General features: G+C 38.7%; 1 long non-coding RNA gene across 1 annotated transcript in view; it reads left to right on the top strand.

The window, feature by feature from the left end:
* LOC139179976 (uncharacterized) overlaps positions 1-24,633 on the top strand; it is a 418,854-nt gene that overhangs the window by 61,540 nt on the left and 332,681 nt on the right. The window contains exon 6 of the long non-coding RNA XR_011564279.1: positions 5,264-5,385. This is a non-coding gene — a long non-coding RNA (uncharacterized lncRNA). The remainder of the gene's footprint in view (positions 1-5,263; positions 5,386-24,633) is intronic.

Here is a 24,633-nt window from a genome sequence, read left to right as displayed (position 1 = left end):
AAGGAATGGTATTCAGTAAATTGAGTTGAGGAAGATAAAAATGTATTAATGAATCACATTCTGCTTTGACTTCTGTTGTGAAAGGTAATTAATTCATCTCTGTTTTGGATTAATTATAGAAACATGACCTAAGTGGACTCCTATTGTGAAATGATAAAGTATATGGAGTTAAAGGACAAATGGGAAAATCAACATTTTTAATTTAATATTCTACACTTAAGATTTAATTAAAGCAGTCTATGCACTGATGTTAATGGCTGACTTTGGCCAACTGTGTTGTGACTAATGCATTTGCTCCTAGTTCTCTCTGCTCTAGACTTAAGGGAGTCGTGGGGATTATTGCTGTGACACATATTTGTGATGAATTTGTCACCATTCCTTGTGTTTGAGGATTCAGCTTTTGAGGATTCAGCTGTTGAGGATGTGTGTAGGTGTGTGAGTATGTTGCTGGATGTCAGACATTTTTTTCCATATTATTGTCATGTGACTATCCTCTTCTGTGGTCAAAGATGCTATTTTAGGGTCTATGATTATAGTTGACATTGATGTTTAGATTCTTGATTGGTATATGATTGTTTAGACTCAATCGCTTCAAACATCTTGACCAGCTTATTGATTAGCTTGTTGCTGTGCACTCCCATGCCCACCTGTTTTCCCTCATGCTTCTATATTGGCATGCTGCATCAAGGTATTTTTAAGGTATTTATTCTTATTTGGCTGTCATCCACAACCCAACTGTTTGCATTTAGTGAAATGAGAGAAGAAAGCAAGGCTCATACCATGCTGACAGGTCACCCAACAAGTGTTTTCCCTTCACTACTTAGGAGAAGACTAAAATCAGACTGTAGCCTACCTATCTAGAGTATGTGTTATAAAGATGACAGTTGTGTATGGAATAAAGCTGTGTGTTAAGAATAAATAAATGGATAAGTTCCATGGTCCCATGAATTATATCATCATGCCCTTTATGCCTTTTTGTTATTGCATAGTGCGTTGGCAGCACAGTATTTCCCACATGACCCCTGACATATTACAAGTCAACAAGACACAAGTGAATCTGGCAGATGGGGCTTGTCTGCTTTGGTTGAAATTTTAATCACGTACCATTTGGTGGTGACATACCTACCAAAGTGCTGTGGATGCCCAGTAGGTTTTATGGGAATGCCATAAGGTGGTTAACTGCACACAGATATGGCCAAGAACCGGGGAATATGATTCCCATTTTCTCTTCTTTCCCAACTTATATCATGGTCCTTATTCTTTCATTCTCTTTGGCTTTAAGAGAAGCTGGTCTCTCATGAGGATGTGCTTGTTCCCTAACAAAATCTTTCTGTTCTGGCATGTCTTTTGGCCTCCCTCCTAAAACCTTGGCCAGGAAGGTTTATTGGAGACTCAGGACCAGGATAGGACGTTTGATTAAGGCAGTTAAATGTTCCTATTGCATGTGATGATGATCATGGACATGTATCAGATTGGGACAGATTCTCTGTGAGGTGAACTTGCATCTGTGATACCCACATATCATCATAGCAAAATATCATAGGCAAAGTGGCTTAAACAACAAAAATTTATTTCTTACAGTTCTGGAGGCTGGGAAGTCCAAGATAAAGGTGCCAGCAAGGTAAATTTCATCTTGGGGCCTTCTCTTGGCTTCTCCTGTTCTCTCTAGGTGGTCACCATCTCACTGTGTGCTCACCTGACTTACTGTGTACACGTGAGGAGAGTGAACCAGCTTTTGAATCTCTCCTCATTAGGCTACCAATCCCATCCAGAGGGCCCTACCTTTAAGACTTCATCTAAAGCTAATTACCTCCCAAAGGCTCCAAGCATGATCATGTTTTTGGTTCAAGGCTGCAACACAAAAATTTTGGAGGGATATTAACATTCAGTTTGTAGTACCGTTATTTGCTTAGGAAGACTTTATGGACAAGTTCAGGGGCCTACAAGCTAGACTCTGCTCTGGACTATGTGGTTTAGATAGAGTAGAGATGGAGGAGGGGTGGTAGTGGGACCTGGGTTATCATTCATGTAGCATTAAAACAGTCATCCCAAACTTATTGCACTCTTCTGTGAAACCCTGTTAGGCTAAATACAGAATTCTAGAGAAAATCAGATTTCAATTAGAGAAGGTTAATAACTCATTCTGCCTCCAAAGTACACAATTCTTACAAATAACACTTTGAAAACTTCACAACCTGATAGTTTGGACAGAGGCTAGTGAAAAGTTTAATTGCTTCATTTGTCACTCATGCCTCCCCTCGTTCCCCTCCACCTTGTCCCATCCATCTCTTCCTCCTAATTTTTCTTTCAGTGATCCTTCCCAATCTCACTTTACCTGGAAGTCCACTTATATTCCGCATTCTTGATTTGTATTTCATGCTTTTGCTTCCCAGGAAGCAATGGCTGGTTTGTGATCTAAAAGGAAACTTTGCTTGACATTTCTAATTGCTGCTGCACCTTCAAAGAAAGTTTTGGCAGACTGAACGTGTCCTACTAAACTTCTCTCTCAAAATTGCTTCTTCTTCCATATTTGTCATTTCAGTGAATGACAACATTTTCTCCTAGATCATTTATGCCAGAGATTTTCTTTTCAATCTCACTCTCTTTTTCAGCTCCCACATCTTATTGATCATGAAATCACATCAATTTTAGACTTTAATGACACTCTCTCCCTTTTGCAGAGTCCCCTCCTCCATTCACTGCTTAAGTCCCCCTCCATTTTTTTTTTTTGTCAGAAATAATATAATGGTTTGCTAGCTGGCCTCTCTGCTCCAGCCTTGCCAATTTCTAATTCATCTTCCACAATGTTGGTGATTTTCCTAAAATGCACATGTAATTGTGCCTCTCCTTAAAAAAACTCCTTTAGTAGTTCTTTGATTTTCACAGGCTAAAACTCAAACTCCCTAAGTTGGCCTCCAGTGATCTCTTAATGATCACTGAGATCAATACTTTCCAAGCAGAAAGTCTGCTTTCTGTCTTCATATTATATCACTTTACTTGTATAATTTTCTTTCAAAAGCACTTATTACTTTATTTTCAGTAATCAAATATAAAAACATTCTATGCAAACTCTAGGTGTTCTTGCATCTGGTATACCATTTCTGTTTTGCTTTACAATGTTGTATTGGTTTCTGCCATATAACAACATGAATCAGCTGTTAAGTATATGTCTTTCCCCTCTCTCTTGAGTCTCCCTCCCACCTGCTCCCATCTCATACCACTAGGTCATCACAGAGCATGGGGCTGGGCTCCCTGTGTTATACAGCATCTTCCCATTAGCTGTCAGTTTTATACATGGTGGTATATATATGTCAATGCTACTCTCTTGATTCATCTCACCCTCTTCTTCCCCCACTGTGTCCACAGGACCGTCCTCCACGTCTGCAGCTCTATTTCTGCCCTGCAAATAGGTTTATCAGTAACATTTTTCTAGATTCCATACATATGCATTAACATGTGGCATTTGTTTTGCGTTTCTCTTTCTGACTTCACCCTTTACAACAGGTTCTAGATTTATCCACCTCATTTCAACTAACTCAAATTTGTTCCTTTTTTATGACTGAATAGTATTCCATTGTATATATGTACCACAACTTCATCTATTCATCTGTCAATGGATCCACTTTATAATCTTTGTTTTCACCTTCTTGAGTCACTTATATTTTCTCAGAATAGTATGTTTCACCAAGCTCTATACCTTTGCATGTACTGTTCCTTTGGTCTGGAATGCTTCTTTCTCATTTCTTTATCCAGCAAACCCATATTCAGGCTTAAATATTTATGTCAAGCATCACCTCCTTTTCTTCCTTCTCTTTCCACTCAAGTTTAATTAACTACACCTCCTCTATGTGTTAGTTTTTACTTTCGTAATCTGGAATTTTTAACAGCATTTTAATTTAATTTTTAATAGAAGTATAGTTGATTTATGATATTATATTAGTTTCAGATGTACAGCATAGTGATTCAGTGTTTTATAGATTATACTACATTAAAAGTTGCTATAAGATAATTAGAATTTCTTCATATTTGCATAGGACTCTGAGGTCCTCCTTTTTTGCCCTATTTTTCCTGGGGACTAGCTTAGTGTCTGGTACATAGTTGGTATAAAATATGTTTGAGTGGATGAATAAATGAAGAAACATAAAAATATCTTTTAATAAACTGTTACTGAATTGTCAAATATTACTTGTTTTCATTTCTTTTATTTTCATATTTACTCAGCAACTGATTTTTCCATGAACTTTATTACTCAAAGGTTTAGAAGAGTCTAGAATTATTACTTAAAGGTTTAGAAGAGTCTAGAATTATTACTTAAAGGTTTAGAAGAGTCTAGAATTCCTCTGAGGCACAAAAGACATTAAAAACTAAGTACTTCCTTAAAGATAAAACAGAATAGAATCGGAGGGTCTAACACTGGTTTTAGTAATTTCCCTTGGAAATCATAGTCTCATGTACCACTGTTCAGTCAGAAAAATGTGTCCTATTTCTGGACTTAAGAGGATTGAAGGATGACTGTATTGATAAGACTCATCCACCTCTGAAATTCACTCTCCTCTGTTGGGACTCTTTTTTTCCTCTCACTGTGAAAACAACATTATTTTTTCTATTTATATAATTAGCACATGCTCTTTAGAATAATTTGAATAAGGCACAAAAGTGTAAGGTCCTAAAAACTTGCTTAAAATCCTTCCATCCAGAGATAATCCTAATTGTCATTTGTTGACATTTTTACAACCATTTTAGGTACATATTCATACACATGTATTTTTTGACCTATATGAGATTATTTCAGGCACATTATATTTCTTTGGGGATATTTTAAAATGCATTCTATTGTTATCTTATTTCCATGTTTCAGTTGATCTGTATCAACCATTCTTTCCAGTCCAGATAACCCCTGTTAACCACCTGTGATATAGGTCCTGTTGCAGTACAGGTGGGCAGGAATGAATGAATACAGTGGTATTGTTTCAAAAAATAGTCTATGAATTTCTCCTAGTTTCCTGAAAGTGAAAGTGTTAGTTGCTCAGTTATGTCTGATTTTGTGACCCTATGGACTGCAGCCCTCTGTCTATGGGATTTCCCAAGCAAGAATACTGGAATGGGTAGCCCTTTCCTTCTCCAGGTGATCTTCCCAACCCAGGTTTGAACCTGGGTCTCCTGCATTGCAGGCAGACTCTTTAGCAGCTGAGCCCCCAGGGAAGCCTAATTCCTTCTTTGTTAGTTTATTCTTTAGTAATTTGTTGTGTTTTTGTTTGTTTAGATTTTGGTGGTGATTTTGGTTGACCTCTTGGACTACCACTGCCATGAATACAGCTGAAGATATGACCATTACATTCTTACAACCTATTGTTTCAGTTTCCATCAGATCGATTTCAAGCACAGGTACTGATGGGTAAAACAGTACATGGGCTTTTAATTTTAAAAGACAGGGTAAAGTTGATTTGTTTTTACTTTTAACATTTCTACTTACAATGAAAAATAAAATTTGGGGGGTGCTTTACATTGATATTCTCACAATTAGTAGCTGGTTCCATTCTGTTTAAGATTTTGCCAGTTTGACAGACCTAAAATAGTACCTCATAAATTTAAGAACTTGGATTTCTCTGATTATTAGTTGTACTGGGCATATTTTCACACATAGTTGGAAAACTGGCAAACTTGTTCTTTTGTAAATTGCTTGTTCATAGCTTTTGCCCTTTCCACCTTTCTTTTTTCAAAAACTTGCTAATTTGAAATAATTTTAGACTACCTAAGATATTTTCATGATTTCACTGATAATATTAACTTTTGGAAAGTGAAAAAGTGAAAGTGTTAGTCCGAATCTTTGACCCTATGGACTGTTGCCCACCAGGCTCCTCTGTCCATGGAATTCTCCAGGCAAGAATATTGGAGTGAATAGTCATTCCTTTCTCCAGGAGATCTTCCCAACTCAGGGATCCAATTCATGTCTCCTGCATGGCAGGTGGTTTCTTTAATGTCTGAGCTAACAGGGAAGCCCAATATTTATTACTTGGTTAAGACAGTGTCTTCAGATTTACTTACTGCAAAGGTACTGTTTTTCCCCTTGAAATTACTAAATATTTTGGAAAGAAATACTTTGAGATTTATCAAATATCCTATTTCTTCTCAAACTTTTACTCACTAATTTTAGTAATAATTGGTAGATATTGCCTATAGTAATTATTACTGTGGTGTTCTAGCAGTGAGTTTCTATTTCCCTCATTCTGTCTACATTTACAAATTAGGCTTCTGTGAGGAGTCATCCCTTATTTATTTATTCCACAATTTATTTATATCAGTATATACTCATGTAGTAGTATATCATTGTGGTTTGAATTTTCATTTCCCTAATGGCTCATGATGTTAAACGTTTTTTCATGTGCTTATTTTCCACCTGTATAGCTTCTCAGTAAAATGTGTCTTCATGTTTGTTTTCTAATTGGATTTTTTCTTTTATTATTGTTGAATTTTGAGAGATTTCAATATAAGCTACATACTTGTTGAATATGTGATTCAAAATATTTTCCAACTTGTCACTTATATTTCACCGTCTTAACAGGATCTTTTTCCTTGTAAAAATGTTTAATTATGATGAACTCTAATTTTTCAATTTTTAACTTTATGGATTGTGCTTTTTTGGTATCAAGTCTGTAATTTTTTTTCCTTTAAAATCCCCTATCCCTTTTGACTTCTTTTGGATTATTTGGAAATTTTTAAGAATTACATCCTCATAAGCTGGTTTTTAAACTCTTTTTACAAAAAAATGCTTTTTGTATTTGTAGTGGTTTTCTTGGGATAAAACTACTGCCATGTCCTTTATTTTAGCAGTATGTTTAGAATTAACATTTTAATGCTCCCTGTAAAATATAAAAATCTTGTCTTTTCCACTTAACAAACTCCTTGTTGAATATGTGATTCAAAAATATTTCCCCCAGAAACCCATAAGAGAATATTATGATTTTATTTTAAGCAGTCATATGCATTTTAAAGAAATTAAAGAAAATAGTCTAATAGTTATAAAGATCTTAAACATTCTTCATTCCTGAAGATCTGAGTGTTACTCTACTGTCATTTTTCTTCTGCTTGAAGAAATTTCTTTAGCATTTCTTACAGAATGGATCCACTGGTGACATACTTTCTTGGTTTTATTTATGCAAAACAATCTTCATTTTTTGAAGGCATATATAATTTTAAGTTGACTTTTTATTTTTTCATCATTCAGTACATTAAATGTGTACTTCCAGTGTCTTCTGGTTGCCATGATTGCTGATTTGTTCTTCTCCGTATATCGTGTCTTTTTTTTCCTCACTGTCTTAAAGAATTTCTCAATATTTTTGATTATCAAAAGTTTGAATATAGTTTTCCTAGGTGTCACTGTTTCCATTGTTTCCTCATCTATTTGGCATGAAGTGATGGGACCAGATGCCATGATCTTCGTTTTCTGAATGTTGAGTTTTAAGCCAACTTTTTCACTCTCCTCTTTCACTTTCATCAATAGGCTCTTTAGTTCTTTACTTTCTGCCATAAGGGTGGTGTCATATGCATATCTGAGGTTATTGATATTTGTCTCAGCAAACTTGATTTCAGCTTGTGCTTAATCCAGCCCAGCATCATGTACTCTGCATAGAAGTTAAATAAGCAGGGTGATAATGTATAGCCTTGACTACTCCTTTGCCAATTTAGTACCAGTCTGTTGTTCCGTGTCTGCTTCTAACTGTTGCTTCTTGACCTGCATACACATTTCTCAAGACGCAGGTAATGTGGTCTGGTATTCCCATCTCTTTAAGTATTTTCCATAGATTGTTGTGATCCACACAGTCAAAGGCTTTGGCATAGTCAATAAAGCAGAAATGGAACTTTCTTGCTTCTTCTCTGATCTGACGGACATTGGCAATTTGATTTCTGGTTCCTCTGACTTTTATAAATCCAACTTGAACATCTGGAAGTTCACGGTTCATGTACTTTTGAAGCCTGGCTTGGAGAATTTTGAGCATTACTTTGCTAGCGTGTGAGATGAGTGCAATTGTGTGGTAGTTTGAACATTCTTTGGCATTACCTTTCTTTGGGATTGGAATGAAAACTGACCTTTTCCAGTCCTGTAGCCACTGCTGAGTTTTCCAAATTTGGCATATTGAGTGCAGCACTTTCACAGCATCATCTTTTAGGATTTGAAATAGCTCAACTGGAATTCTATTACCTTCACTAACTTTGTTTGTAGTGGTGCTTCCTAAGGCCCACTTGACTTCACACTCCAGGATGTCTTGCTCTAGGTAAGTGATTACATCACTGTGGTTATCTGGGTTATGAAGATCTGTTTTGTATAGTTCTTCTGTGTATTCTTGCCAACCCTTCTTAATATCTTCTGCTTCTGTTAGGTCCCTACCATTTCTGTCCTTTATTGTGCCCATTTTTGTATAAAATGTTCCCTTGGTGTCTCTAATTTTCTTAAAGAGATCTCTAGTCTTTCCCATTCTATTATTTTCCTCTATTTCTTTCCACTGATCACCGAGGAATGCTTTCTTATCTCTCCTTGCTATTCTTTGGAACTCTGCATTCAGATGGGTATATCTTTCCTTTTCTCTTTTGCCTTTCGCTTCTCTTCTTTTCCCAATTATTTGTAAGGCCTCCTCAGACAACCATTTTGCCTTTTTGCATTTCTTCTTCTTGGGGATGGTTTTGATCTCAGCCTCCTTTACAATACTATGAACCTCTGTCCATATTTCTTCAGGCAGTCTATCCACCAGATCTAATCCCTTGAATGTGTTTGTCACTTCTACTGTATAATAGTAAGTGATTTGATTTGGGTCATACCCAAATGGTCTAGTGATTTTCCCTATTTTCTTCAGTTTAAGTCTGAATTTGGCAATAAGTAGTTCATGATCTGAGCCACAGTCAGCTCCTGCTGACTTTTGCTGACTGTATAGAGCTTCTCCATCTTTGGCTGCAAGGAATATAAGCAATCTGATTTTGGTATTAACCATCTGATGATGTCCAGGTATAGAGTTGTCTCTTGTGTTCTTGGAAGTGAGTGTTTGCTATGAGCATTGCATTCTCTTGTGTTAGCCATTGCCCAGTTTCATTTTGTACTTCAAGGCTAAACTTGCCTATGACTCCAGGTATCTCTTGACTTTTCATACTGTTCATGGGGTTCTCAATGCAAGAATACTGAAGTGGTTTTCCATTCCCTTTTCCAGTGGACTGTGGTTTTTCAGAACTCTCCACCATGACCCATGAAGAGCTATAGATGTAGGTTTGTGACATTGTACAGGAGGCAGTGATCAAGACCATTCCCAAGAAAAAGAAATGCAAAAAGGCAAAATGTTTGTCTGAGGAGACCTTACAAATAGCTGAGAAAAGAAGAGAAGCTAAAGGCAAAGGAGAAAAGGAATTTGAATGCAGATTTCCAAAGAATAGCACAGAGAGATAAGAAAGCCTTCCTAAGTGATCAGTGCAAAGAAATAGAGGAAAACAATAAAATGGGAAAGATTAGAGACCTCTTTAAGAAAAGTAGAGATACCAAGGGAACATTTCATGCAAAGATGGGCTCGATAAAGGACAGAAATGGTATAGACCTAACAGAAGCAGAAGATATTAAGAGGTGGCAACAATACACAGAAGAACTATACAAAATAATCTTCATGACCCAGATAAACATGATGGTGTGATCACTCACCTAGACCCAGACATCCTGGAGTGTGAAGCCAAGTGGGCCTTGGGAAGCATCACTATGAACAAAGCTAGTGGAAGTGAAAGAATTCCAGTTGAGCTATTTCAAATCTTAAAAGGTGATGCTGTTAAAGTGCCACACACAACATGCCAGCAAATTTGGAAAACTCAGCATTGGCAACAGGACTGGAAAAGGTAAGTTTTCTTTCCAATCCCAAAGAAGGGCAATGCCAAAGAATGTTCAAACTACCACACAATTGCACTCATCTCCCACACTAGTAAAGTAATGCTCAAAGTTCTCTAAGCCAGGCTTCAAAAGTACATGAACCGTGAACCTCCATATGTACAAGTTGGATTTAGAAGAGGCAGAGGAAGTAGAGATCCAATTGCCAACATCCACTGGATCATAGAAAAAGCAAGAGAGTTCCAGAAAAAGATCTATTTATGCTTTATTGACAACACCAAAGCCTTTAAATGTGTAGATCACAACAAACTGTGGAAAATTCAAGAGATGGGAATACGAGACCACCTGACCTGCCTCCTGAGAAATCTGTGTGCAGGTCAAGAAGCAACAGTTAGAATTGGGTATGGAAAAACAGACTGGTTCCAAACTGGGAATGGAATATGTCAAGGCTGTATATTGTCACCCTGCTTATTTAACTTATATGCAGAGTACATCATGCGCAATGCTTGGCTGGATGTAGCACAAGCTGGAATCAAGATTGCTGGGAGAAATATCAATAACCTCCGTTATGCAGATGACACCACTCTTATGGCAGAAAGCAAAGAACTAAAGTGCCTCTTGAAAGTGAAGGAGGAGAGTGAAATGTTGGCTTAAAACTCAACATTCAAAAAAGAATCATGGTATCCAGTCCCATCACTTCATGGCAAATAGATGGGGAAACGATGGAAACAGTGACAGACTTTATTTTCTTGGGCTCCAAAATCACTGCAGATGGTGAATGTAGTGATGCAATTAAAAGATGTTTGCTCCTTGGAAGAAAAGCTATGACCAACCTAGACAGCATATTAAAAAGCAGAGACATTACTTTGCCAACAAAGTTCTGTCTAGTCAAAACTATGGTTTTTCCAGTAGTCATGTATGGATGTGAGAGTTGGACCATAAAGAAAGCTGAGCACTGAAGAATTGGTGCTTTTGAACTGTGGTGTTGGAGAAGACTCTTGAGAGTCCTTTTGACTGCAAGGAGATCCAACAGTTCATCCTAATGGAGCTCAGTCCTGAATATTCATTGGAAGGACTCATGCTGAAGCTGAAGCTCCAATACTTTGGCCACCTGATGCTGACTCATTAGTAAAGACCTGACTCATTAGTAAAGACCCTGATGCTGGGAAGGATTTAAGGCAGGAGGAAAAGGGGATGATCTAGGATGAGATGATTGGATGGCATCACTGACTCAATAGACATGAGTTTGAGCAAGCTCTGGGAGTTGGTGATGGACAGATAGCCTGGCATGCTGCAATCCATGGGGTTGCAAAGAGTTGGATACGACTTACTGACTGAACTGAACTGATCTCTTGACTTCCTACTTTTTCATTTCAGTCCCCCATGATGAAAAGGACATCTTTTTTTTTTGGTGTTAGTTCTAGAAGGTCTTGAAAGTCTTCAAAGAGCCATTCAACTTCAGCTTCTTTGGCATTAGTGGTTGGGGCATAGTGTTGAATTACTGTGATGTTGAATGGTTTGCCTGGAAAGCGAACTGAGATCATTTTGTCGTTTTTGAGACTGCACTGAAGTACTGCATTTCAGACTCTTTTCTTGACTATGAAGGCTACTCCATTTCTTCTAAGGAATTCTTGCCCACAGTAGTAGATATAATGGTCATCTGAATTAAATTCACCCATTTTCGTCCATTTTCATTCACTGATTCCTAAAATGTCCATGTTCATGCCATCTCCTGTTTGACCACTTCTACTTTTCCTTGATTCATGGACCTAACATTCCAGGTTCCTATGCAATATTGTTCTTTGTAGCATTGATCTTTACTTCCATCACCAGTCACATCCACAACTGCGCATTGCTTTTGCTTTGGTTCAGCCTCTTCATTCTTTCTGGAGATATTTCTCCACTCTTATCTGTAGCATATGTTCTTTTCATACTGTTCATAGGGCTCTCCAGGCAAGAATAGTGAAGTGGTTTGCCTTTCTCTTCTGTAAGGAGTTATTCCCTCATGTTTACTTCTTTGAAAATTCCCAAGTGATTCACAGGTTACCTAAAATGATGATATGGCTAATAGCTCAGACTTTGGATTCAAGCACACTGGACTTAAATTCCTAGTCTACTAGTTTTAAAAAATATTGGTCTGGGGAAGTTGTTTAATTCCTGACAGCCTCAGATTTTATCACCTATGAAATGTGAATAAACTCAGTACCCCACAGAGCTGTTGAGTGAATTACAAAGCATAAAAATTGTATATGTCACTTATATATTAATACTTAGAGAACACTTGCTTTAACTTTTCTTATTATGTTCTGTACCAGCCCAAATCATCTCTTATTAATATTTCAGAATTTGGTACAAAACACTTCTGTTGCATATCCAAAGGAATAAAATACATGATAACTGGTAGTGAGTGGAGGATAATGGAACAGTTTGCTGTTGCAGGGATGTAATGGGAAGAGACCAAAGTGGTACCTGCAGCAGTGGGTTCTAGGCAACACGAAGATATTGGATTCGGGAATCCCAGGGGGAACAAAGATGGTGATGGAAGGAATGAGGGTGGACAGTGAATAGAAAACATACTCCAGTTTTGCTGAGGTCTGAAACTCAAAAGAAGGTGGCTGATGTGATTGCCTAAATGCAACAGTGTTTTCAAGTGAGACAGTGGACTTTTTTTGTTTTTACTGTCGGGTAGCTGGGATGTGGCTGTAAGGGAAGAGGGAAAGAGAAGATACAGAAATTTGAGTTGTGGCTCTCAGTGTTCATCACCTTGAAAATTCACTTATAGACCACTTATAGAGATGCTGCCATTTCCTTAAGGTGATCTGTTCAGGAAATTCCAAAGCCGACATTGTTTTGGAAAGGCCAGGAGGATTATTGCCTCATCTGTGACAAAGTACTCTTTCAAGCAGTGCTGTCTAGAGATATACAAGATAGGAAGGAGGGAAAGCCTCATCAAATTCACATTCCTTTTTTACTATACACTCTCATCTGGGCCACCATTTTTGATTCTTTAGCATTGCTACCAATCCTGTGAGATTGTAAATTTGCTGTTGAAGTTTAGATCTCTCCTAAAGAGTTTGTGTCCCTTCTCTCTCCCCTTGCAGAATTTACAGAACTTCATATACAAGAGGGATGCACTTGCCCTTAATAATATCTAGAATTTATAAAGCCTTTTATGGCTATCATGTTTATAGTGTATAGTATTTCACATGTCTTATCACATTTAAGTCTCATAATCCTCCTCTCAAATCAGTCTGAGAATGTATTATACAAAACCCTGCTTTGATAAATAATTTCCAAAATCCCAGGTCCTCAAATTCAGCTATTCTCTGCAACCGTTTTGTTCAGTTTTTCCAAGACAGCCTCTTAGTTCTCCCCAAATTCAAAAAGAAAGTTTAGCACATGAATGATAGAGTGAAAATTGATTATGATCCAAAAACCCCAGTGAGTAAGGAAAAGGAGTAAGCAAGAAGTTTCAAGACACTCAACCCAACTTCCATCTCATAATTTTTCTCTGTATTACATTTATTAATATGCTTCTCAAAACTGAGAGTTATGTGAGAGAGAGGAAAGGAAGACAGAATAATAAGTCAGCTTGTCAACTATGCCATTCAATGTGAAAGAGCATGAAGCTAATAGGAGCAGGAACTTGGATGGCTCCCTTCATAAAGCCTTGTTAGTTCTACTTCTGAGCATTACTTACAAGAGAAGAATCATGCCATGTTGGGGGCCAGAGTGAGGCACTCTGCCCATGGCAAAGGTCATGAGGAAGGAGGCTCGACATACGCAAAGGTGGGATCGAGCCTCAGGAGTCCCCCTGGAAATCCTCGAGCATCTACCCCCATAACCAGAGCCTGCCTGCTTTACTACTTTGTGCTCCCACCTACACCTCTGACTTTATGGGGGGCTGTCCCCCACCACCTCTTTTGGAGAAGGAGTTAACCTAGAGCTCCAGTTAATAAAAACTCCTGGGTGTGACAAGAGTCTTTTAACCTACAAACTCCTCTGAAGGTTCTCTAGCCTGACTGACAGGCTTGTCCGGCCACATGTGATTGCTCACAGCCTCCCAACTGTGAGAGGCACGAGATGCTTTAAACCTTCTAAAAACAGGTTCCTTAGAAAAGTTAGAAAACTGTTAGTATAAGTATAATGGGCTGATTAGAAATTGTATTGGTGAAGGGTTTTTCATTTGTTGAGCCAATGTTTGTTGCTAAGTCTCCACATCCCCTGCCCTTACACACATTAATGAATATATAGAAGAAATAAGTATTAACCTTTGATATTAATCATGTTAGACCTTAGGCTGAGTAAATTCTTTCCTTAACTAAAACCCACTATACCCTCACCCTATAGGAATGTAACTTTATTTGGGTGGCGTCTGTTTTAAGAATAATCACCCCTGGAGAAATAAGTGTCCTGGTTGACTGACCACTGTCACAAGGAGAGGGTCATAAATTGTCAGCAGGCCCCCTGGCCAGAAGATGATGTAACACACCTAAGACCTCTGTATACATTTGTATGAAGCACCTGACTTTGATAAAAGTCAGGACTGCTGACCCTGTGTGACTTTTGCATAACATCTCAGTGTATAAAAGTAGACCATGGAAAATAAAGAATTGGGATCAGTTTCTCAAAATACTGGTCTCCCCATGTCGCTCTCTCTCTCACTCTGGCTGAGTCTCCATCTGGAGCGTGGAACCCGCCATGCTTACTAATTATGCCTGGGCTTCTAAGATCCAACTGGGGAGGCCTCAGTGTCTCCTCTCCTTCGGGAGAACGGAAGGACGCCTGTGGCCTACGTAAGTGGTGCAAACTTCTTGTCTTGAAGTTTTATTGGTCTCCCGCGTAAACCAAGCTACTCAGCCTCTTTTCTCCACTGAATTTTCCTGCTGAGCTATCCTCATTCTATTACTCTTTACATCTCTAATTAATATCTAATCGAAGCTATTGTATCCTGATCCTCGCTGACGCTGTCCCTGCTTCGAATACCCTGGATCAGCCGGGGCTGGACCCCGGCAATGCCAGGAACATTTTTTCCTCAATGTGCATATGTGTATGTGTGTGTTTGTGTTTCTGTGTTAAATGCTTAACAACTCTACATGTACAAAATCCATTTAGCAAAATGCTGCCTTGGGTTTCCAAATTTGTAACAATGAAAAGCAGCAATTAGGCCTCCTGCGACTCATAAAATAAGTGGTAAGGGATTTTGAGTAAGATGGAAAAATAAGAGGAAATATTTTTGCTTTTTGGAGGGAATATATTGCTGACATATTTAATAATAATGAAGTATAATTCCTACTTGGGGCAAAACTAAAATCCATTGTGCATTGAAATAATAGATTCATTTAATTTGTTTAGATTTCTTTGTCTGTATTGTGTTTCTTATTAAATCAACTCAAGGTTATAACCAGTGTTACTAGTATCTAAATGGTTGAGGGGAGGCAGGGTACAGAGAACTGATTTTCTCAACCAGATTTTGGAAGGTTTATGTGTTAATGCAAAAAATGATTTTTCCCCTTTGTTGTAAGAATTTAGTTTAATGTTCACAAGCTGTGTGTGTGTGTGCTCAGTTGTGTCCAGCTCTTTGTGATCCAATGGACTGTAGCCCACCAAGCTCCTCTGTCCATAGAATTTTCCAGGCAAGGATACTGGAGAGGGTTGCTGACCCAGGGATCGAATCTGCGTTTCTTGCTCCTCCTGCATTGGCAGGCAGATTCTTTACCACTGTGTCACCCAATTCAATAGCAAAACAACTTCCTCCTGCTACTGCTAAGTTGCTTCAGTCGTGTCCGATTCTGTGCGACCCCATAGACGGCAGCCCACCAGGCTCCCCTGTCCCTGGGATTCTCCAGGCAAGAACACTGGAGTGGGTTGCCATTTCCTTCTCCAATGCATGAAAGTGAAAAGTGAAAGTGAAGTCGCTCAGTCATGCCTGACTCTTAGCAACCCCACGGACTGTAGCCTACCAGGCTCCTCCGTCCATGGGATTTGCCAGGCGAGAGTACTGGAGTGGGGTGCCATTGCCTTCTCCATATATCATCTCTATTCTGGGAGGTATGCATGAATAATAATAAAGGGATATTTCTGTTTCTGGCCTTAACGTTTTACAGTTTATGTAATGTTCACATTTCTGGCCTTTTCTCAGGGAATAAGTCAGGACATGGATCCCCTAATGTTGAGTACTTTATAGTGTACTCGCACATTATTGGTAGGGTTGCTGGTAAAATACAGTATCCAAGTTAAAATTTTAATTTCAGATTAGTTACATATACTTTTTCAGTGTAACTATGTCCCTTGCAATAGTTATCATGCTGTGCTATGCTTAGTCGTTCAGTCGTGTCCGACTCTTTGCAAACCCATGGACTATAGCCCGCCAGGCTCCTCTGTCCATCTAATTCTCCAGGCAAGAATAGTGGAGTGGGTTGCCATGTCCTTCTCCAGGGGATCTTCCCGATCCAGGGATCTAATCCGAGTCTCTTACATCTCCTGCACTGGCAGGCAGATTCTTTACCAACTGAGCCAGCATGGAAGCCCAAGAACACTGGAGTGAGTAGCGTATCCCTTCTCCAGGGGATCCTCCTGATCCAGGAATCGAACTGGGGTCTCCTACATTGCTGGCTGAGCTACCAGGAAAGCCCCACTGGGTAATACTTATACTAAAAAATTATTTGCTGCTTATTTGAAATTAAAATTTAACTGGGCATCCTGTCTTCTCATTAGCTAAATCTGGTTATCCTAATTGTTGATTATCTTTATTCAGAGAGAGATGATGAGGCAGGGCTGGGGTTTCTAGTGAAGTCACTCTCCACAGGGCAAGCTTTACACTCGAAGGGACACACCACTGCTTGAACTTAAATTGACCTCAAGATGATGCAGTTTTAATAGTGTTTTTAAAAGCCTTTAAAGTAAAATTTTAAAATTGTCCTCTGTGTATGAACACATAGTGAGGCTGGAAGGGAATGGTGATGGTACAGTGTACTTAGTGCCTGCTGGAGTCTAAAAGAATTTCTCTTAATTATTATTACTTATGTTAGGCAGAGAGGGAGGAAAATAAAAGTACATTATTTTAAATTTCATTTCCTGGATTAAAAAAAATAGTACTAGAAGATATTTCCCAGAAGCCACCAAGCATTGCTTGTTTCCTTAGAAGAGCTACTTAGGTTTAAGGTAACACTTATGGGCATATTTTAATCTGGTTGAAAGTTACTGTTTGTCATTTGTCCTTAAAGAATTTGCCTTTTCACTCTAAATCCCATCCAAAAGTTTATGGGCTAAAGTGCAGTACTTGTTGTTTACACTTATTCTCAAATTAAAATTTTATTGGTGTTTGGGAACAGGTACAACAATGTTCAGAAAATCTTAAGTACAAAATACTAAAATATCTACAGAGATGGGTATATGGAACATATTAAAATAGGAACTTTAAAAGACAGAAAAAACAGAGCTTACACCCTGAAGCACCCTCACTGAACTCTCAGAAGCTTCACAGACGGAAGTTGGGATCAGTAATGAGAGTTTGTGATTATACATCTTTACTGGATTTTCATTCTTTTGAAAGAACCTATATGCAGGTCAGGAAGCAGCAGTTAGAACTGGACATGAAACAACAGATTGGTTCCAAATAGGAAAAGGAGTACGTCAAGGCTGTATATTGTCACCCTGCTATTTAACTTCTATGCAGAGTACATCATGAGAAACGCTGGGCTGGAAGTAGCACAAGCTGGACTCAAGATTGCCGGGAGAAATATCAATAACCTCAGATATGCAGATGACACCACCCTTATGGCAGAAAGTGAAGAGGAACTCAAAAGCCTCTTGATAAAAGTGAAAGAGGAGAGTGAAAAAGTTGGCTTAAAGCTCAACATTCAGAAAACTAAGATCATAGCATCTGGTCCCATCACTTCATGGGAAATAGATGGGGAAACTGTGGAAACAGTGTCAGACTTTATTTTTTTGGGGGGGGGGGCTCCAAAATCTTTGCAGATGGTGATTGCAGCCATGAAATTAAAAGATGCTTTCTCCTTGGAAGGAAAGTTATGACCAACCTAGATAGCATATTCAAAAGCAGAGACATTACTTTGCCAAAAAAGGTTTGTCTAGTCAAGGCTATGGTTTTTCCTGTGGTCATGTATGGATGTGAGAGTTGGACTGTGAAGAAAGCTGAGCACTGCAGAATTGATGCTTTTGAACTGTGGTGTTGGGAAAGACTCTTGAGAGTCCCTTGGACTGCAAAGAGATCCAGCCCCTCCATTCTAAAGGAGATCAGTCCTGGGTGTTCATTGGAAGGACTGATGCTAAAGCTGAAACTCCAATACTTTGGCCACCTCATGCGAAGAGTTGACTCATTGGAAAAGACTCTGATGCTGGGAGGGATTGGGGGCAGGAGGAGAAGGGGATGACAGAGGATGAGATGGCTGGATGGCATCACCAACTTGATGGACATGAGTTTGAGTGAACTCCAGGAGTTAGTGATGGACAGAGAGGCCTGGCATGCTGTGATTCATGGGATTGAAAAGATTCGGACAGGACTGAGTGACTGAACTGAACTGAACTAGGTGGGAATTATGTTATTCCAATATGATATTTTTTGGGCTTCCCTTGTGACTCAGCTGGTAAAGAATCTGCCTGCAATGTGGAAGACCTGTGTTTGATCCCTGGGTTGGGAAGATCCCCTTGAGAAGAGAAAGGCTACCCACTCCAGTATTCTGGCCTGGAGAATTCCATGGACTGTATAGTTTATGGGGTCACAAAGAGTTGGACATGACTGAGTGACTTTCAATCAGTCAATATGATATTGGGGAAACTAATGTGTTGAGTGGTCAAGTTAATTTCTCCTAAATGTTAGTAACTTAGACACGGAGCCAAAATCTGTGAGATATATCTTATGGGAGATATACCCTTTAAAAATAATTTGAAAGCTATAGATCTTCTTTCTGTAGCAGGCATTGCACAAGTTGGAAGATTTCTGCAGTTCATTTCAGGGGATTCTCAAATCACTCAAGATCTTGGAATCCATGTTAAGCACCCTTTCTCACCTGATGGTTGTTTTCCATGGTCATTTTCTTCACTCCACCAAGCTTCAGGGGGTGATGGTTTCAGAACACTACTGCTATTAAAAGGTAGAGAGGGAATTAAATTTATTTATTCTGTATAGGTGTTTGAAGAGCATTTGTAAAATGGCTTATGAACAACTTACTAACAATGACTGACATAGATAAGCTCTTGAATGTCTGGAGCGTAAATCTGGACTAGGAACTGGAGACCATCATATTGCTGATGTCTTGGTCCTGGGCTCCTGAATGCATGATGTTGGATCCAGCAGTAGTTTTTGACAAAACATCTACCAGTATAGAGTAAATTAAAAAAAAAATAAGCAGACTTTAATTTTTGGGGCTCCAAAATCACTGCAGATGGTGACTGCAGCCATGAAATTAAAAGATGCTTACTCCTTGGAAGAAAAGTTGTGACCAACCTAGACAGCATATTAAAAAGCAGACATTACTTTGCCAATAAAGGTCCATCTAGTCAAGGCTCTGTCTGGTTTTTCTAGTAGTCATGTATGGATGTAAGAGTTGGACTATAAAGAAAGCTGAGTGCTGAAGAACTGATGCTTTTGAACTGTGGTGTTGGAGAAGACTCTTGAGAGTCCCTTGGACAGCATGGAGATCCAACCAGTCCATCCTAAAGGAAATCAGTCCTGAATATTCATTGGAAAGACTGATGTTGAAGCCGAAACTCCAAATCTTTGGCCACCTGATGCTAAAAACTGACTCATTTGAAAAGACCCTGATGCTGGGAAAGACTGAAGGCAGGAGAAGAAGTGGACAACAGAGGACGAGATGACTGGATGGCATCACCAACTCAGTGGACATAAGTTTGAGTAAACTCCAGGAGTTGGTAATGGACAGGAAGGCCTGGCGTGCTGCAGGCCATGGGGTTGCAGAGTTGGACATGACTGAACAACTAAACTGAACTGAACTGAAGGTCAGGTGAATTCTTCATAAAAATAACTGTACTCAGATGTTATGTCCTTATGTAAGTTTTCTTTTCAGTAATAAATATAAATCTTTTTTTTAATATCATGGTCATGGTGCATAGCAAGGCAGTGTCAGAAATGCAAACTCTGATGCCAGATTCAGGGACTGGTTCTATCACTTATTAACTGAATACACTGGATATTATCTCTTTTAAATTGAGGTTCCTTATCTTTAAAATGGAAATAATAATGGGACCCAGGTTAAGGCTGCTGCTGCTGCTGCTAAGTCGCTTCAGTTGTGTTCAACTCTGTGCAACCCCATAGACGGCAGCCCACCAGGCTCTGCTGTCCCTGGGATTCTCCAGGCAAGAACACTGGAGTGGGTTAGGTTAAGGCTATAGTGCTTATAAAATAAGATATTTAAGACACTCAAAAATTTCTAAATATATTAAGTACCCAGGAAAAGCTAGCTAATAATTACAGTGCTTGACTATATATGCATGATATATAAATATTATTTAATGGCAAAATGTTTTGAAAATCCTGTGTAGATCCCCCAAATTCTCTTAAATCTAAGTATTATTGTTCTACTCTGCCAAAAAAAAAAAAAAAAAAAAAAGTGGGAGGGGGAAAAAAGAAAGAGAAGGAGAAAGCAGAATGAGAATAAAGAGAAGTAACCTGGTCTTCCCCCAAAATAGCTTCTTTTCTTTTACAAGGGGTGAAGGGACAGGAACAGGTAATTTTAGTTGCCCTGGACTTCAGATTTAATTTCCTTGGTGTTAATTTTCTGTCTCCCTAACTGGGATACCAGCTTTACAAAAGCTATAGACTAGAATTGGTTTTGCTTGCTGCTTCAACATTTGGAACAGTGCATGGGACAGAGTAGGTATCCAAATTTGATGAATGAATCAAAGTTAATGAATCATATTAAATGAAAAACACTCTCAGATTTGCGTTAAGCATGGAGGCTCTCTGTCCTCCCTTGGCATCAAGTGTCCCCAAAGGACCCACAAGATTAGCACAGTCTCTGCCCAAGCCAGTCCAAAGCCATCACTGTTTGGGAACAGTTAGAACCCTGCCCTTAACCTGGCTGTAACAGCACAAAGGACAGTTCCAGTCACCTTTCCCTTCTGGTCCTCTCTCAGTAGAAATTCAGCTTCCAGGATGACCTAATCTGATAATTCACCAGCCACAGGTAACTAGCTATGATTGTTTTTTTTAATGTCAAATAGCTGCCAACTAAATATGAAAAGATATTTGTCTTTATTCAAGTGGAGAGAAAAGCTTTACCTTGGATGAATATATAATAGTAAGATGAGAGACACGACTATCGGCCGTGGCTTAAAATAGATTTGTTTATGAAAAAGAATAATATCATGCTCAGTTCAAGGACAAACTGCTTTTTAATGAGAAGTGTGCTGGGTATGTGGAGATTATATTTCTTTTATCATCATGAAGGAAAATACATCTATGTCTTAAGACATTCTCTAGGGTAATGGGCAGTATCCAAACACTATAAACTGAACAAATGTGATGAGTAACAAATATAAGGAGTGTCATCAGAGTTGAAGAGCATAGCATGTCAGCTGAGTGCATCCCACAGGACCTGCATCTAGGAGTTTTTCACACTGATGGAGTTTGTGTCTATTGCTGATTCTTACCTGATGCAAGCTGATTTTAAAGAGCCAAAGCCAAGGTTCACATAAACAGCTACCTAAAACAACATGAAGAAAAGATATTACCTAGATTTTAACCCCAAACCAATAAGATGCTGAACTTCTTAACCCCAAGAGCTATTAATCAGAGCCCATAGCTAATTAGCTTGAATCTCTACTGCTTGTACATGTAGGAATAGGAGGGTAGAATATAAATATAGAAGACAAAACAGAAAATACCTACTTTATCTACTGAGTGTGCTAACAAAGGGCACTCCCCCCAGAACAATGTACTTGGTAAACCCTACTATTTTTCCTAGAATAATGACACATTTTGAAATATTGAAATCTGTAAAAACCATTGTTAGCCCTCCCTGCTGGCTTTCAGAATAAGATCTTTTGTCAGTAGGCTGGAGAATAAGAACTTGAAAATCAAAATTCATTTAATTATTACAGTAAAATCATATATAAACAGGTAGAGATTTTAACTCATTTTCAGGCTTCCAGTCAACATCCACTTTATATGTGACAGAGGTTGTTCACAATGGGGAGGGAAGAGGGCAAGTTCATATGCTCAGGGAAGGAGATAGAAAAGCCAATCAGCTTTCTTCTTTCCTTCAGCATATGGTTTTCCCCTTTAAATCAAGTCACTTACCAAGTGCAGAGGTATTTCATTCAGTCTGAAGCTCTTATGTATTATTAATACAGATTGAAATGTATATCTTCTAATATATATAAATTATTTACATATTAATGAATGTTACTCAAATATAATTTCTGCTTTCAATAAGTTTGTTGAGCTTACATATTTTCTTATGTTAAGTAAATGTGGTTCATAGCAGGAGTTTTTGGAATCTTTATTAGCTAAAGCACATTATGACTTTCTAAACTGTGAAGGATTGGCATGTTGATTTGTATTTTGGTATTTGTGAGGCAAGAAGTTTTCAGTTTTTTAGCCCAAAGTGGGAAGCCTTGGCCTTTGGCAAGACCAGATGCCAGACCATTAGCAACAGCTCAACAATTTGTAGAAAAAAAATAACATGGTAAAGATGATGTTTATTGTTGGCCAGTTGTGTACAGTGCTGAATGGCTGGACTAGTGAAACTAGTAAATTTTGACAAGTGGTGCTAACACTTGGGTGCCATCCTTTATCAGGGATGTCATGCTTAGGGGATGAAGACCAGCAACATTTTACTGGGTTCCATGATGTTGGTGGTGATGATATTGTCTACAAAGTGAGTGATCTTCAATTGCTCTTCACCCAGTATATTGCAGGGGGCTTCCCAGGTGTCAAGGGGTCTGAGAGAGGGGAGCGATCTCATCAAGTACCAAGCCATCTGGCAAGGGACCTAAGACAGAGGAGGTCACAGGTGGAACAGAGGGTTCAGATTTGTCTCCATCTTGTAGCAAAGAAGCCTCAGTAGATGTACTAGGTTTTTAGGATGCTGTGTCCATGATCGAAGACGTAATAGGTAGTTGGGTAAGGAAGATTGCAGGTTTAGGGCCTCCCTTCTCTAGATAGCTCTGGCATAATAGAGTTCAACCCTTGAAGACCCTGTTTTAATTTAGATTGGGCCATACTAACTCTTTTAACAGGAGAGATGGCCCATAGGATCTCATTTTGTCAAACCAATTTATAGGTGCCTAAGACTTAATTTAATTTTATTATTCATTGAGTCAGAGTGTCCATGCTCACTATGGAATATAATAGGGTAAGGAGTGATATGTCCATGGGAAATTTAGGCCAGGCAATAGTTCTAATGGTTAGGATAAGGCATCTCACTTTATCTATTTTACATTTAGGAAGTCCTATAATATTGTAGGAAGCACCTTCATTAAATTTAATGGAATGTCAAAGTATAATTTGAGCCCCCATATTGATTAAGGCTGCAAATGTTTGCCAATTACTGCATTTCATCAGATGTTAAAGATAGTTCAGAACCCATATTGTAGAGACACAAAACCAGGGGTACCTTTTTGTCTTGTGTGTTATTAATTCTTTTAGGAAATTTTGTGTTTTAAATTGGGTCATATTGTGGACCTTTCCTTCAGTTTTTTGTTGTTATTATTTCCTGTCCTGCTACTCAGGTTTTTTTTTTCTTTTTTCCATTTTTTTGGTCAATGGGTATACTTTTGTAGGGGTGGGCTACCCAACTCATATTCATAAATTTCTTCTTCCAAAGAACCTCAAATCATTGTCCTCTGGCTAGAGACCTCCCTCATGAAATGGTTGATTTATAGGATTTAAGGACCCTTAGCTTACACTGTGTGTGAACTAACCCCTTTGTTGTGCCTCAGGAGTATGTTAGGTAATTTTTTCCTATAACCTTGAGAATCAGAATCTTTGTTGCCACAAAGGTGTAGGCAGCAATTGCAGCAGAGATATTTAGAGATGCAGACGTGGAGAACAGACATGTGGACACAGAGGGGAAGGAGAGGGGGAACAAATTAGGAGAGTAGCACTGGCATATATATACTACCATGCATAAAATAGCTAGCTAGGGGGAAGCTGCCATACAATAGCATGGGTTTCTCAGCCTGGTTCTCTGAGCAGAGAGAGGTGAGAGGGTGAGATGAAAGGGAGGTTCAAGAGGGAGGGGATATATGTATACATACAGTTGATTCACTTTGTTGTACAGTATTGTAAAGAAATTATACTCCAATAATACAATTTTTTAAAGAATGACAAATAAACTGTTGGTATAGTTAAGAAAAAACACGCAATGAGTTCTGGTGAGCAACCTGTTCTTAGGAGTGTGGACCTCAATGTACTACTGAATCTCCCCACCCCACCCCCTTAGTGATTGCTCTTCCACGGTGACTACTTTGTAGGCCCATATTTCTCACAGGATGTAATATTTCCCCTGTTGAGGATCCGCTCCATTCTGAGATGCACAGATAAGGGTCACATTAAGGAAGGTCTTGATTCCATCCTCCAGTCCTTAAAAGGCACATACTGGAATGTAGGAGGGTACAAACTTTCATCTATAAGACGAATAATTTCTGGGAAGTTAATGTATGGCATACTGACTGTAGATAATAATGCTGAACTGTATAGTTGAAAATTCCTACAGGAGAAAAAATATTCAGTTCAGTTCAGTTCAGTCGCTCAGTCGTGTCCGAACTCTTTGCGACTCCATGAATTGCAGCAC

This window comes from Bos indicus, chromosome 26, assembly GCF_029378745.1.
Source record: "Bos indicus isolate NIAB-ARS_2022 breed Sahiwal x Tharparkar chromosome 26, NIAB-ARS_B.indTharparkar_mat_pri_1.0, whole genome shotgun sequence".
In the NCBI taxonomy this organism is placed as follows: domain Eukaryota; kingdom Metazoa; phylum Chordata; class Mammalia; order Artiodactyla; family Bovidae; genus Bos; species Bos indicus.
This window is presented reverse-complemented; position numbering and strand designations above follow the sequence as displayed.